General features: G+C 38.0%; 1 protein-coding gene and 1 pseudogene across 13 annotated transcripts in view; one reads left to right on the top strand and one right to left on the bottom strand.

Annotated features, from left to right (window-relative positions):
* Positions 1 to 17,557, bottom strand: part of GBF1 (golgi brefeldin A resistant guanine nucleotide exchange factor 1) — a 127,783-nt gene that overhangs the window by 60,735 nt on the left and 49,491 nt on the right. The window lies entirely within an intron of this gene.
* On the top strand, positions 9,066 to 9,920 carry LOC114496187 (annotated as a pseudogene).

The following is a 17,557-nucleotide window of genomic DNA, read 5'->3' as shown; positions in this document are numbered from 1 at the left end:
AAGTGTTACCATATTAAGATCACATGTATACTCCACAGCAATCTGCTTAGACACAGGGCTGTCCAACCTTTTGGCATTTCTGGACCATACTGGAAGAAGAAGAGCTGTCTTGGACAACACATTAAAGACACAAACACTAACAAAAACTGATGAACAAAAAAACAAAGGTCTGTGCATAATTTTCGTGATACCTGCCACCATGGATAAGCAAAAAAGTCTTCACATAATAACCCTAATTATGCAGCAGCCCTTTCGATAATCTTTTAAAATTGTCAAGCAGGTCCCAAGTTTGTGACCATTAATATAGAAAATGTACATATGTAAGTAATAAAACTTAGTGTTAAAACTAAGTAATGTTTTAAGTAAATTTACAATTTTGTATTGGGCCATATTCATAGCCATCCTGGGCCACATGTGGCCTGCAAGTTGGTCACCCCTGGCTTAGAGCTTCAGTCCCAATAAAGAATGACCAGGAGTATTTATAGTACTTAAGAGCTCCTCTGTCCCTTGCCAGACATTCCTGTCCTTCTAACAAAGAAGTCCTCAAACCATTAGAAGAAAGATGCTCCCCATACATCAGGAACCCGTGTTGCAAAAATCTTTGGGAAGGGGACTTCTGAAACCAGCAGTAAACTTTCTTTCCTCAAAACACTCTAAAAAAGAGAACCCTGCATACTGCTGAGTCCCCAGGCCATCATGTACACAGGAACGGGGCCATCCAGCAGGATGCATCAGGCTCCAGGAATGCTGAAGTCTACATATTTGCCATTCAACACCAAAATGGCTTTTCAAGTTCAGTCAGCTATAAATGTTGCTTTGTTTTAATTTTCCACTGAACTTCCTGGAACCTATTATCCAACTGTCAGAGATGTATATTTAGTAAGAGCAACATGGCCTCTTTGCCACTGCCCCACTGCTCATGTCACTTCTAATAAATAGAAAATCAACCCCTTCCTCAAGGGGTTGATTTACCAGCCCCTGCAGCTTGGGGCTGATAAAGAACAGTCTTGGTATAGAGTCCACAAACTAACCAACTCTCCCCTCCTCAGTTATCTGCAAACCTCAAATCTCTCCTAGGTTAACTCCACTACAAGGTTTTCTAACAGTCCCAGGAAAACACCCTAATGCTTATACTCACCAGAATGCAAGCATGTATGCATGCTTCTATTTTAGGGGAAGCCAGTAGTAGAAATGACCTAACAGAGACCAGAAATCTAACACAGATTAACAGGAATCTCAATCAATACAAGTATAGCTGACTTTGAAATATTCAATGCTAATATAATATTTAATAGGGAAGATTTGAAAAACTAAAATCAGGACTAAGAAGAATAAGCAGGGGCAGGTGTACAACTTCAATTTCATCTCAGGAAGCTAGTCTGAAAATATAACCTCCTTTTGGTCAACAGAACACCAGGCACAACTTTTTCCAATCTGTCAGGATGCTTTTGCCTTTTTGAGCTACTGACACTTTTTTACTCTAACATTAAACAGTAGTAATAGGCTAGATTTAAATAAGAAACACGTGTACCCTACCACTTTTTCAATTTACCACTTCTGTCAACTACAAATTTGCCTAAATCGCATAACTATCCACATGGCCTCTTTCCAATGTCACAATATCCAACACAACTCTTTAAGCCCAATAGAAAAAAATGTGTGTATATATATTTCTATAAATATATATGTATCTAAAATACAGGTTGTCATATTTTCCTAAATTATACAAATGTAAACCAAGAATCATAAAATGAAATTTGTCCATAACACAGAAACACAGAATAAATTAAACTTGAATTGAAGGCAATTTCTAAGACTAACCCAGCATCACTAAATTAGCCTCTGATTAAAGTCTTATAACTGCAGATCTAGAATAGGGAGAAAATTCAAGAGAACAAAATATACCTTACCTTTTACTCTAAAACTAATAATTAAAAACATAAAAAATAAATAAAACTAATAATTAAGTTCCAGATCCACAAACAAGGATACATAAAAATCATAACTAGAAAGACCAAAAATTCTCAAAAGAATAAAAACGGCAACCTAACTGAAATAAACATAGTGTACCAGAGCCGCCATGGAAGCAGCCATGGAAGGTTGGCAAGCGATGTCTTAAAAAGCAGGATAATGAGGCAAAGCTAAGAAGGCCACAAACTGAGCTGCCTAAAGAGAAACAGCCAACTTCTTATTTACAATGTCTAGAGCCTGACTCTGACGAGGGGGAAAAGTCAGTATTATCGGGGGGAAATAGTAAAACACCTCTTGCCATTTCATTTCAATGATCTTATACTCAGTCTCCAAAGGCCATCTTATCAGTATTGATGACCAAAATAATATATACCCTTGCATCCAAAGACTTAATATTTACTATTTAAACTACTAAGAGGTGCTCTGAAGATCCAAGATCAATTGCAATCAATAACTCTTCTGAGACAAATGTCTGAATACTGCACTGAGGCTAATTTGTACCAGTAAATTATTTAGCTTGTGAGTAAACCTGAAAAACTGCTCAGCATCTACAAATTTAAGCCCATCCTCCACATTTTAAGAAACTGTTAACATATATAACATCATTAAATATACAGTTCGATGAATTTTTACAAACTTAGCCACCAGCACCCAGAATATTACCAGCACCTAGAAATTCCTATCATGACTTCTTCCTGTCACAATCTCTCCAAAGGTAACCATTATCTTGACTTTTAATGCCACTGATTTGCCTTGCATAATCAATAAAAAGCACTTAATATATAAATGGTATTATGTAGTATGGACTCCTTTGTATTTGGCTCCCTTTGCTCAATATTACTCTAAAAAATTTCATTTGTGTTGTAATATGTTGTAGCTCACTAAATTCTACTTGCTGTGTAGTATTCCAATGTGATGATACACCACATTTTACTTATCCATTTTATTTCTAATGGACATTTGGATAGTTCCTCTTTTTTGACTTTTATGACTAGCATTGCTATAAACATTCCTATATACATCTTTTGGTGGACGTATGTATAAATTCCTATAGTATTTCTAGATATGGAATTGCTGGCTTACAGGGTATAAGGGTATCTGTTCATTTTAGTCATTCTACTCTATGTGTAGTATTCCACTGTGGCTTTGAATTTCTCTAACAACTAATGAAATTGAGCGCCTTTTCTTATGTTTATTGACTAGTCAGATATACTCATTTGTGAGGTATCTGTTCAAGTCTGTCCAACTTTCTGTTGGAAAAACCTGCCCTTATTGATGATATAAGTTCTTACAGAGATTTTTTGTTTGTTTGCCAACTTTGGTGATTTGTGAATATTGCTAGAAACATTCCTCTCAAAAATCAGGAGTGTACTGTATTTCATACATATCTCTATCATTCTCTGGATAAAACTCGAATCCAAATAAGCTCATATTCCAATTTTTAACCAGCAGTTCCAACTTCTGATTCTATCATCCTGAGGCCCTTGGCATCTAAGAATAGCAGGAAGCACTAAAGTGCCAGGTCCCAATAAGAGCTACAAATCATCTTCCCAATATAACAGGGACAAAATGTGGGGAAAGAGGAAGAGAGAAAGCAATACTTTTCCTGGGATGAAAGTCCCTACACCACACAGGCCTGATTAGTAAATGGAAATTCTAGATAGCCTCTGAATAGAATCCTTTTCCACCTTTCAAATAATTTGCAGCTTAATGTCAGCTAAATTTAGTAACTACTCCCATTTGTCCATGGCAAGGAGATTCTTGGCTGGCTTTCCATGGTCATTATAGGCCTTCTCATAGATCCCTGAAATATGATGTGGCCATCAAAATGTCAGCACTTACCTGCTGCCCAAACTCTAGACATTTGGTCGAGCTCTCAGGTCAGTGACTGATAACATGAGGAAACAAGACTAGCCTCAGATCTAATTCAAGAACAAACACCAGGTAATTCCTATGTTCTTGATAATATAAACTAATAATGATAATGATAGCCACCTCCTTGACCACATGAAGAATTATCTAAAGTGACAGTACCTCCAGAGCAGTCACACAACAGTGGAAGAAACAGCATTAACAGGAGCCTCCAAGTAGTGAAGCAGCAATAATTCTGCTGATAAAAATTACCATGCTCAAAAACCTTCAATTATTTCCCACTTCTAACTGAATTAAAAAGAATAATAGAATTTTAGAAAAATATCATGAGGTAGCATGGTATTTTTTTTTTAACAAAAGGAGTGCTTTTATCATCGACCATTTTTTTAAATTTTTATTTTAATTGTTGTTTAAGTATAGTTTTCTATCTTTTACTTCCCATCCCAGCCCACCAACCAAGCCCTCCCCACCTTCCTCCCATTTCCACCCCTCCTAGTTTTTGTCCATGAGTCCTTTATACTTGTTCCTGTAAACCCTTCCCCTTTTCCCCTGAAATTCCCCTGAAATTCCCTCCCCTCTCTCCTCTGGACACTGTCAGCCTGTACTCTATTTCAGTGTCTTTGGTTATATTTTGCTTGTTTGTTTGTTTTGTTGTTTAGGTTCCTGTTAAAGGTGAGATCATATGGTATTTGTCTTTCACCACCTGGCTTATTTGCTTAGCATAATGCTTTCCAGTTCCATCCACACTGTCGCAAAGGGTAGAAGCCCCTTCTTTCTTTCTGCTGCATAGAATTCCATTGTGTAAATGTACCATAGTTTTTTGATCCATTCATTTACTAATGGGCACCTAGGTTGCTTCCAGCACTTGGCTATTGTAAATTGTGCTGCTATGAACATTGGGGTGCACAGGTTCTTTCAGATTAGTGCTTCAGGGTTCTTAGGATATAATCCCAGCAGTGGAATTGTTGGGTCAAAAGGTAGATCCATTTTTAGTTTTCTGAGAAAATTCCATACTGTTTTCCATAGTGGTTGTACCAGTCTGCAATCCCACCAACAGTGCACTAAGGTTCCCTTTTCTTCACAACCTCTCCAACACTTGTTGTCTGTTGCTTTGTTTATGATGGCCATTGTAACTGGTGTGAAGTGGTATCTCATTGTGGTTTTAATTTGCATCTCTCTGATAGCTAGCGATATTAAGCATCTTTTCACGTGTCTCTGGATCCTCTGTATGTCCTCCTCGGAGAAGTGTCTGTTCAAGTCCTTTGCCCATTTTTTTTTTTAATTGGGTTGCTTGTCTTCTTAGAGTGGAGTTGTGTAAGTTCTTTATATATTTTGGAGATTAAACCCTTGTCTGAGGGTATCATTAGCAAATATGTTTTCCCATATGGTTGGTTCTCTTTTTATTTTAATACTGTTTTCTTTAGTCATGCAAAAGCTTTTTATTTTGATGAGATCCCATTTGTTTATTCTTTCCTTTATGTCCCTCGCTCTAGGGGACATATCAGTAAAAATGTTGCTGCATGAAATATCTGAGATTTTCCTGCCTATGTTCTCCTCTAGGACTCTAATGGTGTCACAACTTATATTTAAATCTTTTATCCACCTTGAATTTATTTTTGTGTATGGTGTAAGTTAGTGCTCGAGTTTCATTTTTTTGCACGTAGCTGTCCAGTTCTCCCAACACCATTTGTTGAAGAGGCTATTTTTATTCCATTTTATGTTGCTGCCCCCTTTGTCGAATATTAATTGACCATGGAGACTTAGGTTTATTTCTGGGCTCTCTGTTCTGTTTCACTGGTCCATGTGCCTGTTTTTATGCCAGTACCAGGCTGTTTTGATTACAGTGGCCTTGTAATACAGTTTGGTATAAGGTATTGTGATCCCTCCTACTTTGCTCTTCTTTCTCAAAATTGCAGCAGCTGTTCCGGGTCATTTATGGTTTCACATACATTTTTAAAGTGTTTGTTTTATGTCTGTGAAATATGCCATTGGTACTTTAATAGGTATTGCATTGAATCTGTAAATTGCTTTGGGTAGCATGGACATTTTGATGATATTAATTCTTCTGATCCATGAACACGGTATATATTTCCATTTGTTTGTGTCTTCCTTGATTTCTTTCTTCAGTGTTGTGTACCTTTCTGCATACAGGTCTTTTACCTCCTTGGTTAGGTTTATTCCCAGGTATTTTATTTTTCTTTTTGCTATATCAAATGGGATTTTTTTTTTCTTGCTTTCTGCTTCTGCTGTTTAATTGTTGGTATACAAAAATGCCTTTGATTTCTGGATATGCATGGTATTTTTTAGTGAATTTTGTGAGTGTATGTATTGAAATTCAAGTCAAGAGAGAGGTTAAGTCATTTACTCAAGATTACACACATAATTATTGTCCCCTAGAGCAAGGGACATAAAGGAAAGAATAAACAAATGGGACCTCATCAAAATTAAAAGCTTCTGCACAGCTACAGAAAACAGTATCAAAATTAAAAGAGAACCAACTGTATGGGAAAACATATTTGCCAATGATACCCTCAGACAAGGGTTTAATCTCCAAAATATATAAAGAACTTACACGACTCCACTCTAAGAAGACAAGCAACCCAATTAAAAAGTGGGCAAAGGACTTGAACAGACACTTCTCCGAGGAGGACATACAGAGGATCCAGAGACACGTGAAAAGATGCTTAATATCGCTAGCTATCAGAGAGATGCAAATTAAAACCACAATGAGATACCACTTCACACCAGTTACAATGGCCATCATAAACAAAGCAACAGACAACAAGTGTTGGAGAGGTTGTGGAGAAAAGGGGACCCTAGTGCACTGCTGGTGGGACTGCAGACTGGTACAACCACTATGGAAAGCAGTATGGAACTTCCTCAGAAAACTAAAAATGGATCTGCCTTTTGACCCAACAATTCCACTGCTGGGACTCTATCCTAAGAATACTAAAACACCAATTCAAAAGAACCTATGCATCCCAATGTTCATAGCAGCACAATTTACAATAGCTAGATGCTGGAAGCAACCAAGATGCCCATCAGTCATTGAATGGATCAAAAAACCATGGTACATTTACACAATGGAATTCTATGCAGCAGAAAGAAAGAAGGAGCTCCTACCCTTTGCAACAGCGTGGATGGAGCTGGAAAACATTATGCTTAGCGAAACAAGCCAGGCAGTGAAAGACAAATACCATATGATCTCACCTTTAACAGGAACCTAAATGACAAAACAAAGAAACAAGCAAAATATAACCAAAGACACTGAAATAGAGGCCAGGCTGACAGTGCCTACAGAAGAGAGTAGAGGGAATTTAAGGGGACAGTGGGAAGGGTTCACAGGAACAAACTTAAAGGACACATGGTCATAAACTAAGGGGAGGGTGGTAATGGGAGGGTAGTAGGGAGGGTGGGAGGGGGGACTGAATTGGGAGTAAAAAGGAGAAAACTGTATTTGAACAATGATTAAAAAAAAAGATTATACACATAATTATGACAAAGGCCAATCTCTATTTCAAGTCTTCAGATATCCAGTTAGGTCTCTTTTCATTATACCTAAAGGCTTTTCCCTCTGTTGGCAGTTAAGGCTCTCTATAACATGAATCCAACATACCTATTACCCTTCACTCCCACTGAATTCCTTGCTTTTGCCCACACCTTGCATTGTTCTACCTCCATTCTTTCCGCAGGAATGCTGACCTTTTTATCTGTCCAGAACAGTACATGACACTCATTAAATGTGATTATCTTTGTATTCCACAAAGCACCCAAAAGTGTCTGGCATACAGAAGACATTAAATAAACACCTATTGAAGTAATCTTTAGAAGAGAAACATGGTTGAAAGGACTTCAACTTTTAAAGCTAGGAAAGAGATACTATTCATAATTAGAAGTGCAGTGGTACCTCTTAATACTATTTCACTAAGGCAACTGAGTTTAAAGCTAACACTTTCTCAGGCATGTGGAACCAAGAATGCCAATTCATAAAGAAAAGGAAGTCTTAACACCAGGGATGGGAAGAAACTAAGGATGACAGGATAGCTCCATTGTTTTACTGGTGAAAGTAAATGAAGCACAAAAAAAGTAAAGTTACTTGCCCAAGTTCACAGAGCTTTTAAATGTAGAATGTAATGATCCCTTTGAGATGCTGATGAAACATGAATCTTCTCCCCAGAAAAGTGTGTGTGCATACGAGGTCTGTCTAGAGAAAGTCCAGCCATTGTTAATATAACAAGAACAGTCTGCACATCAGTGTAACCTGGCAGCCAAGGAGAGTGAACTGGAAAGTGCATGTGTGAACAATGACAACTTCACTGTACTAGTCAGTGGGGGAGGTAGACACCATTGACCAAGCATGTGTGCTGTGTGGCTGTCACATTCAAAATGACCAAGTGAATAAAGCAACAAATCTGCATCAAATTTTGTGTTAAGCTTGAACATTCCTCTGTGGAAACTACTCAGATGATTCAGAAGGCTGCAGCTATGGGCAACTGGTGATTGGCAGCTTCGTCACGACAATGTGCCCTCTCATGCATCATATCTCATGCAGAGTTTTTTTTTGCAAAACATCAAATCATCCAGGTGACTCAGACCCCCTATAGCCTAGTTTTGGTGCATTGTGACTTCTGGTTTTCCCCAAAACTAAAATCACCTTTCAAAGGGAAGAGATTTCAGACCATCAATGAGATTCAGGAAAATACAATGGGGCAGCTCATGGCAATTGGGAGAACTGTGTGAGATCCCAAGGTGCCTACTTTGAAGGGGACTGAGGTATCATTGTCCTATGTACATGTACCATGTTTCTTGCATCTTGTATCTTTCTTCAATAAATGTCTCTATTTTTTCATAGCACATGGCTGGATATTTTCTGGACAGACCTCATACACACAATTTCACATATAATTTCAGGGTGTCTATTAAGTCCTTGAATCCCATTGCAAGACCACAGATCAGAATGTCTGATTTCAATCTTTCTTAAATCAATCTCTTGTATAAAATTTTATAAATTTACTTACAACTAACTACACAAGGAGAAACTTTTTCTTATACTTAATTCCAATATCAAGATTTTGTTCCAGGCCACACAGATGTCGGCCCTGCAAGTAGAGGTGGGCTGGTGTGGCACTGGATCTGCCTGCCTCTCCCCTCACTCCTGCAGGCTGCAGAACCTGCTAGCCACACCCCATTGGATGTCATATTAAAGGCTGGTAATATGGACTTCATGTTGGATGCCACTGTGGACCTTGAAGGATACAGAGGGGCAGAGAGGGGAAGCAGCCTGACACTTCTCCGCAATGGATGTCAGGACGAAGGCCTATCATACTGAGTGGACCATCTTGGGCTAGGAAGAGAGTACCCTTCTCAAGAGACTCCTGCAAGAGCATAGCAGCATCTTCAGGTTTAGTGTGTCCCACACCACAAAAGACCTGAGGCCCCAAAAAGGAGAATAGCAAAGATTACTACTTTACTTTGTGACCAGGGAGGTAATGCAGTGGAACATGGTTGTATGTAACATAGAGAAGACTGATCTGAGGCCCATCTTTGTGTAGCCACCTTCACTGCAAGTCCAGGGGCAGAGGATGTGGCAGCAGAACATGAAGATAGAGAAGAGCCTGGCCAAGTGGCTGGCCGCTGCCCCAGCAGACTTGGAAAGCAGGAAGAGCTCAGCCTGTTTGACCTGATCACCATCAACGACAGCCTGGACAAGGCCTACTGGGCCCCGAAGGAGGCGCTCTTGAGGAAATGAAAGGTTCAAGGGGCTGGCTGCTCCTGAGGATACCAACAGCTGTGTCCTCCCTGGACAGGACCCTGCACCTACCACAGTGGCCAGGGTGTCCTTCGCAAGGTGGACCTGCCTGCCTCACACCTTGCTCTATGCCCATTTCTCAGTGCTCCCTGACCAATCCTATTCTCCTGTGTGAGCTGGGCAGGAGTCCTAATAAAGAACTGCTGGTTAGAGTCTCAATAATTTTTTTTTAAAGATTATGTTCCAGAATTCTAATATTCTAAGACTTAGAAGTTCCTTTTTTATTTTACTTTACCCTTCTCTGAATATTTTTCAGACTTCTCTCAGATGCTGCAACCAGAACCTCACAGGGTACTTAAGGTGTTGGCATGCTACAATTTTGTTTTCAAATCCTGTAGGACAAAGCCCACTATTGTAAGGATCTCTTTAACAACAGAGCAAATCAGAAACCAGTGTATTCAGAGAATGGTCTACACTCCTTTTCCCTATAAAAGGTTAATGACTCACATATAGTTTAGATTTTCCCTCCTAGAATATATTGGCTTAAACTTAAATCTCATATTCCATTTTTCTGTTTGCATATGTTTTTGTAGTTATTTTATTTCCATTAGAAGAACTCAATTTTATGTGAAGATGGAGACTTCATTATATGCTCTCTAAAGGCAGCAGCTGTGGAGTCAAAAAGATCTATATTGAAATTCCAGTTCTGGTGTAACCATGGCAAATAAACTTCTCTAAGCCTCAGTCTCCACATCCGTAAAACAGAGATTCTAATAACCATAACTCATAGGCTTGCCTCAGAATTAAATAAAATAATGTATATAAAACATTCAGATAAGAGGCCCTGGCTGGCGTAGCTCAGTGGATTGAGCACGGACTGGGAACCAAAGTGTCCCAGGTTCGATTCCCAGCCAGGGTACATTCCTGGGTTGCAGGCCATAACCCCCAGCAACCGCACATTGATGTTTCTCTCTCTCTCTTTCTCCCTCCCTTCCCTCTCTAAAAAAAAATAAATGAATAAAATCTTTAAAAAATTTAAAAAAAAACAAAAAACATTCAGATAAGAATAGCTAAGAAAATTTTTGAAACAGCTAGGTACTGAAAGGGTACTTGCCTTGTATATTAAAATATGTCATAAACAATGTTAGACAGCCCTGGCTTGTGTGGCACAGTGGACTGAGTGCTGGCCTGAGAACTGAAAGGTCACTGGTTCAATTCCCAACCAGGGCACATGCCAGGGTTGCAGGCCAGGTCCCCAGTTGGGGGCATGTGATAGGCAACCGATTGATGTATCTCTCTCACATTGATGTTTCTCTCCCTCTCTTTCTTCCCCACTTCCTCTCTCTAAAAATGAATGAATAAAATCTTTAAAAAAAATGTTAGACAGAATCCAGAGTACTTGATAGAGAATTAGGTCAAATGATCATTAGGGTTCTTCCCAATTTTAATGCTACCCCTTAGCCTGGGGAACCGTGTGGCTGCACGGTATGAGTTGCCTGAATATATCAGAGGAGGAAGCTTAGAGACACCATAACCCTTAACCTGTTCTCATTCAGGCATAGCAGCACCTATATGGCAATACCCTGGGTTACTCTTCAGATAGCTGAAGCATAACAGAGTCATCAAGATTATCTATGACTTTAGGAAGGATTTTCTAGCAAAAATATGGTAGATATCAAAGTCATTTTACACCAGTCATTTATGCTCAATTGATTTTGACAAATGTGCCAAGACCATTCTATAAATACAGGATAGTCTTTTTTACAAGATGTCCACATGCAAAAGAATGAAGTTGGACCCCTACCTCACCGCATATACAAAAGTTAACTCAAAATGGGTCAAAGAACTAAATTAAATGTAAGAGCTCAAACTATTAAACTCTTAGAAGAAAACATAAGTGTAAATTTTACACCAGGGTTTTTCAGCCTTGGCACTAATAATAGTTTGAGCCAGATAATATTCTGTGTGCTGTAGGATGTTCAGCAGCATTCCACCTGACCTCTCTCTGTTATATAACAGTAGCACACCTCTCTCCCCAGTGTTGACAACCAAAAATGCCTCAAGATATTGTCAGATTTCCCTTGGGAGGCAAAATCACCCAGTTGAGAATCACTATTTGAGTCTAAATGATGTTCCTTATACTCCTGGACCCTTACAAAATTACCAACTTCTGTGCCACCATTACCGGAATGGTTATTTCCTTAGTAGACAAAGTGAAAGAGCTGTTCAGAAAAGTCACTTAATATTCCATAATCCATCATTTGAGATGATCTCAGGACACTGATTAAGACTTTAGAACCATTTTGAAAACAGTCCCATTTTGAAAAGTTCCTTTTTAATTATTTTTTTTAGAGAGAGTGGAAGGGGGAGGAAGGGAGAAAGAGAGGGGGGGAAGGAGGGAGGGAGAGACAGAGTGACATGAATTTGTTGTTCTACTTATTTATGCATTCATTTGTTGATTCTTGTATATGCCCTGACTGGAGATTGAACCCGCAACCTTGGCGTATTGGGATGATGCTCTAACCAACTGAGCTACCCAGCCAGGGACCATTTTAAGAAGTACTCAGTCCAAATCCTTCCATTAAGAGGTCACAGATCAGTATAATGATTTTTTTGGTATGGCATTTTTTTTGGTAACAACTTTATTAAGATATAATTCACATACCATATAATTCACCCCTTTAAAGTATATAATTCAATTTTTTTAGTATATTCAGAGATGTGCAACTTACCATGATGATTTTTAAAACTACCGATCTGCCCTGGCTGGCGTAGCTCAGTGGATTGAGCACGGGCTGGGAACCAAAGTGTCCCAGGTTCGATTCCCAGCTAGGGTACATTCCTGGGTTGCAGGCCATAACCCCCAGCAACCACACATTGATGTCTCTGTCTCTGTCTCTGTCTCTCTCTCTCTCCCCGTCCCTTCCCTCCCTAAAAATAAATAAAATATTTTTTAAAAATAAATAAATAAATTTAAAAAAAAACAAACTACCAATCTTCTTATATTTTAAACCACTGTTCTAACTAACCACTCACCATAACTCCTAGGAACTAAAAACCAAAACCCAAAACAAAGCAAATCAACAGACTAGTCACACTGGCATTGACTCCTCACAATCTAGAAAAAAATAATGTTCCTTATAACAATCAATGACTTAGCCACATATATATAAGAAAGACAAGCTATGAAAGAAACAAATCAAATGATAAAGCTTTGCTTGAAACTTAGTGTCAGTGCTGTAAAGAAATTAGGAAAAAAAAGTAAGTCATTCCTAAACCAAAGTCCTATACCAAGAACCCCAAACATTTTTCCTGTTTCCTGAATTCCAGTGCCATTAGTTAAAATGAATATATTTCACAGACCAGTAAGTGCTAGTAAGACTAATAAGTAACTACTGTAGCAGGGATTGTGAGGTCAGAATGCTTTTTACTATCAATTCAACTTGTTTTGATTCAAGTTCTGAGCTCTTGTACAAGACAACCAACTTACACATGATGGAAAGGTCAAGGTTTCACTTTAGAGCCTCTTTTTCACTGTAGTACAACTACAATGCCCCTTTGACTTTAACTTTTTTTCTTTAGCTCTTGAATAATGCTTGCCCTGCTACTGTCAGTGTCTATTCCAGAGGCTGGCTGGTGGGAGGAAATGGCTCTGGAAGCCACAGCTATTATACAAACCAATTACCATCTTCCAAGTATGAGAACCACTTCCAGCTCTTTCTTTGATCAGTTTGCTCAATCAAAATTTCAGATCGAATGTGAAGCCAGAGAAAGGAGCTGTGGCTTCCAAGACCAAAGCTATTTTGTTGAAGAATAATATCAAGGGAACTGTACACACAGCCCGAAAAGAAGCCAGCTGCAAGACACTCCAGAAATACCAGACCTAATCTTCCCCTGCCTTCCAGAAGCCCTCAAGTCCCTTGCTGAGTCATGTGAAAACACATACTCCATCTGACTCATGGTTACTCATTGTCCTCACTGTATACTAACTGTACCCATGCAGATGGTATGACAGTTTATTCCATCGTCCCTTCAATGAATGTCACTAAATTTAGTATCATACTTTTAATGATAAAAATAACAATAAAACAATCATTTAGTCATATACTACATATCAGGTACTGTGATAAACACTTTAGATACATTATCTTATTTATAATTTTCACAATGATCTTATAATAAAGGTTTTATTATTATCTCCATTTTCCCCATTTTTTTACTCTTAATTTATTTTCTAAAGTGAACATAGAATAAATTGACTTCCTTCTTTTTTTGGTGTACTTTGCTATTAGTTTTAACATATAAATAAAGTCATGTAACCACCACCTCAATGAGGATACAGAACAGTCCCATCACTTCAAGCATTCCCTCAATTGCCCTTTTTTGTAGCACACCTTGTCCCGACCTCTAATCCCTGGCAAACATAATATGTTCCTTGTCCCCATAGTTTTGCCTTTCCAGATGCCAAATAATGAAGTCACTCACTTGATATAATGGCTTTGAGATTCATCCAAGCTCTTATGTGTATCAACAGTTTATTCCTTCTTATTGTTCTCTTATAGAATACTATGAGTAGTATTCCATAATGTTCTCATTTTATAGATAAGACAGCTGAGGTTCATAAAGATTAAGTAACCTACTGAAGGTCACCAAGGTGAGGACAGTATTTAAGCCCAGCTCTAGAGTGTGGCTCTAGAATCCATACTCTTAACTACTATGCTATAATGCCCCCTATTAGCTTAGGCTCCCAGAAGAGAAGTCTATAATGCTGATTTAAACATGAAGGGATCTTTTGGAACAACAGAATAAATGAGTTTCATGTTTATCAAAAAGGAGGCTAAGAATAGTTTGTTAAGACTTCTAGCCTTCTAGCCTTGGCTGGTGTGGCTCAGTAGGCTGAGTGCTGGCCTGAGAACTCAGTTGACTGAGTGCTGGTTCAATTCCCAGTCAAGGCATATGCCTGGGTTGCAGGCCAGGCCCCCAGTAGGGGGTACACAAGAAGCAACCACACACTGATGTTTTTCTCCCTGTCTTTCTCCCTCCCTTCCCCTCTCTGTAAAAATAAGTACATAAATAAATAAAAAGACTTCTAGCAATGATTCCAAAGTTCTAAGGGGAGCATGACATGGAGGTAAGAGCATGAGCTATCGTCAGTGAAACAGTCCTAGGTTTAGAATCCCAGTTCACCACTTACTGAGACCTTACATAAATTCTTAACTTCTTGAAACCTGACTTTCCTCTTCTATAAAATAAGGATCATTTTATGTTGAAATATTCTTGGAAGGATTAAATGAGATAATATATGTAAAGTTCCTGAAACAGAATATTATCTTGTCCTATATTGAATAGAACCAATAAAATCATGCCAAACAAAATACCTACTAAATATACAAGTCAGTATTTATTAAGCTCTGAAAGACGTAAAAGGCACGGCCCCTAAATACAAGGAACATATATTCTAGCTTAAGAAACAAACACTTTCCTAAAATAGAATTGATGCCATTATATAATGTACTAAATAGTGTGGCCGGATCTACACCTAAAATATAGAGATAGCCAATAGCTTTAATTTTCTATTTATTTTTTTAAAAATAAGAATGAAGACTCAGGTACAGAATCTATCCATCTTCTAGTCTAGAACAGTCCTTAGGCATAGGTAAGGGCAAAATCTTTACTAGTCAATATCTAGAATGTATTCTAAAAATTGCTAGTTCCAACTCTTCCATTCCAGGTATCTGTATCAATTTCAAAATGGTATTTTGCATAACTTTTGACACCTGAGAGGAAGAAAAATACATAAAAGCCTGAGTTCTGTGACACTTGACAAGTGACTGGTTCTTTGGGAAAACAGGGCGTGCTTCCAAAGGGTTATTGAACTAAAGTCTAAAAGAACTCAAATTCTCTGCTGAAGGGAATTGTGTAAGATCATTTCCTTCCCTCCTGCCTCTGGTCTTAGAAAATATATAAACAAACAGGTGCAGGGTAGGAAGGTAAAAAATAGGAGAATAAGCTGGAATGGGGAAAAAAGTATTAACATCTATCTACAAGACTTTTTCTACTTTCTTCTGGTGCTTTCTATAAATCCTCTTCCTTCAACTGATGTTTACTATGTGCATCTTTGCCAGTACAGCAGTAATTCTCTCAAAGTCAGCTCAAGTTTATTAGGCTTTTAAATTAAACATGTAAATAAAACATATATTTAAAAAATCTGCCCAAATTCTTACTTCCCAACATGACCTGGAAGCAAAATGTAGTCACAGCTCTATAGCAAAGCATTTTACCAAAGCTCTGTCACAGCTACTTAGCAATACATTCATCACAGTTGGCAAGTCTGTGTATCTACACTACTGGCTTAGTGCTTTGGAGTTAAAAAACAAAAACCAAAAAAACATTAAAAAAAATTAAAGTCCACACACAGAAATAGTTTTCAGTGGGAGTGAAATCTCACTTGTGGATCAAAGAGAACCAAGGGGTTCATTTCTCCAGTCCTGCCTCATCTAAAGTTTTATGCTTATAACTTGCCTAAGCTCTGCAGTTCCTTATCATTCTAAGAAATACAAACATCCCTAGGCCTGGATTTTCATCACACTTTAAGGCTGAACCTTTTATCCCTATCACCACCTTACAAAAAGAGAGAAGCTGAACCTCTAGCCAGTATTCTAAAAACAAAGAGCTAAGGTTAAGAAACAGAAAACTGCCAGGCAAAACCATAATCCTTTTTTCTTATTTAAGTCACTTGGGCAATTTTCTCATAAGAAACAAGGGATACAGAATCAGGAGACCTGAGTTCTAGCTTTCCCTACAAATAAGCTATGTGACCATGGTCAAATCATAATCACTCCGTGCTTTAGTTTCTTCTCCTCTAAAATGACAAGGCTGGGCCCTGACAGGGTTGCTCAGTTGGTTGGAGAGTTGTTCCAAAACACCAAGGTTACTGGTTTGATCTCCAGTCAGGGCACTTACAAGAAGCCAACAATAAATGCATAAATAAGTGGAACAACAAAGCAATGCTTCTCTCTCTCTCTTTCTCAATAAATTTTAAAAACAGAAATAAATACTTAATGAGTACACAAGTGAATATTTAACATAATACACTAGACAAATGAATGTATATAATAAGAAATTTTTTAAAAAGAAACCAAATAAATACCTGTTTAAGTGAATATACCATTAAGAGTCTGGTGACAATCTTCAAGCAATGTAGGTAATAGAAGTGCCTTTGTTCTAGCCTATTCTGGATTCCTTTCCTTCTCATTCTAATTTTCCTATGCTAAGATGACCAGATTCTGAACTACATAATTTCTTAATATTTATTATAAAAATTTTCTAAATTATATAAAAGCAAAGAGGCTAGTATAATGAACTTCCATGTACCCCAAACCCATTCTCAATAATTAGCAACTCAAAGCTCATCTTGTTTTTTTATCCCCTCCCTTTTCCATCTTATTTTGTAGCTAATCCTGTACATATCTTTTTAACCATGACCATACCCTCATTATCATTGCATCTAAAAGAGTAACATTGCTTTAGCATCAAAATTTTAGTTAGTGCTCAATTTGCAACTATTCAATTTCTATAATTGTCATAAACTTTTGTTTTATGTTTGTATGAATCAGGATCCAAATACGGTCCATATATTGCAAATGTCTGATACATGGAGTTAAAAACAGAATTGAATGACTTTAAATGGGTGTAGCCTTCCAGTTTGCAACAGTCCACACTGCTCCCTATTAGGTCCGTGATGTTTTTTGAGTTTGGGTTACTGGAGGATCTGAAGTCTCATCCAGTTCTAAGATACCTTGATTCTTGTAAACATTAACACAGAGATAAAACAAATGACCGAAACATCATGCTTAAAATTGAAAAACCAAGAAGTAGCAATATAAGCTTGTTAATTAGAAATGTAGAAGTAAATACCAAGAGTCTGCTAAAAAAGATGAAAGGGGCTGCCTCTTAAAGAGTAGC

This window comes from Phyllostomus discolor, chromosome 5 (assembly GCF_004126475.2).
Source record: "Phyllostomus discolor isolate MPI-MPIP mPhyDis1 chromosome 5, mPhyDis1.pri.v3, whole genome shotgun sequence".
Lineage (NCBI taxonomy): Eukaryota > Metazoa > Chordata > Mammalia > Chiroptera > Phyllostomidae > Phyllostomus > Phyllostomus discolor.
The sequence above is the reverse complement of the archived record's forward strand: the minus strand, read 5'-3'. Positions and strand labels throughout refer to the sequence as shown.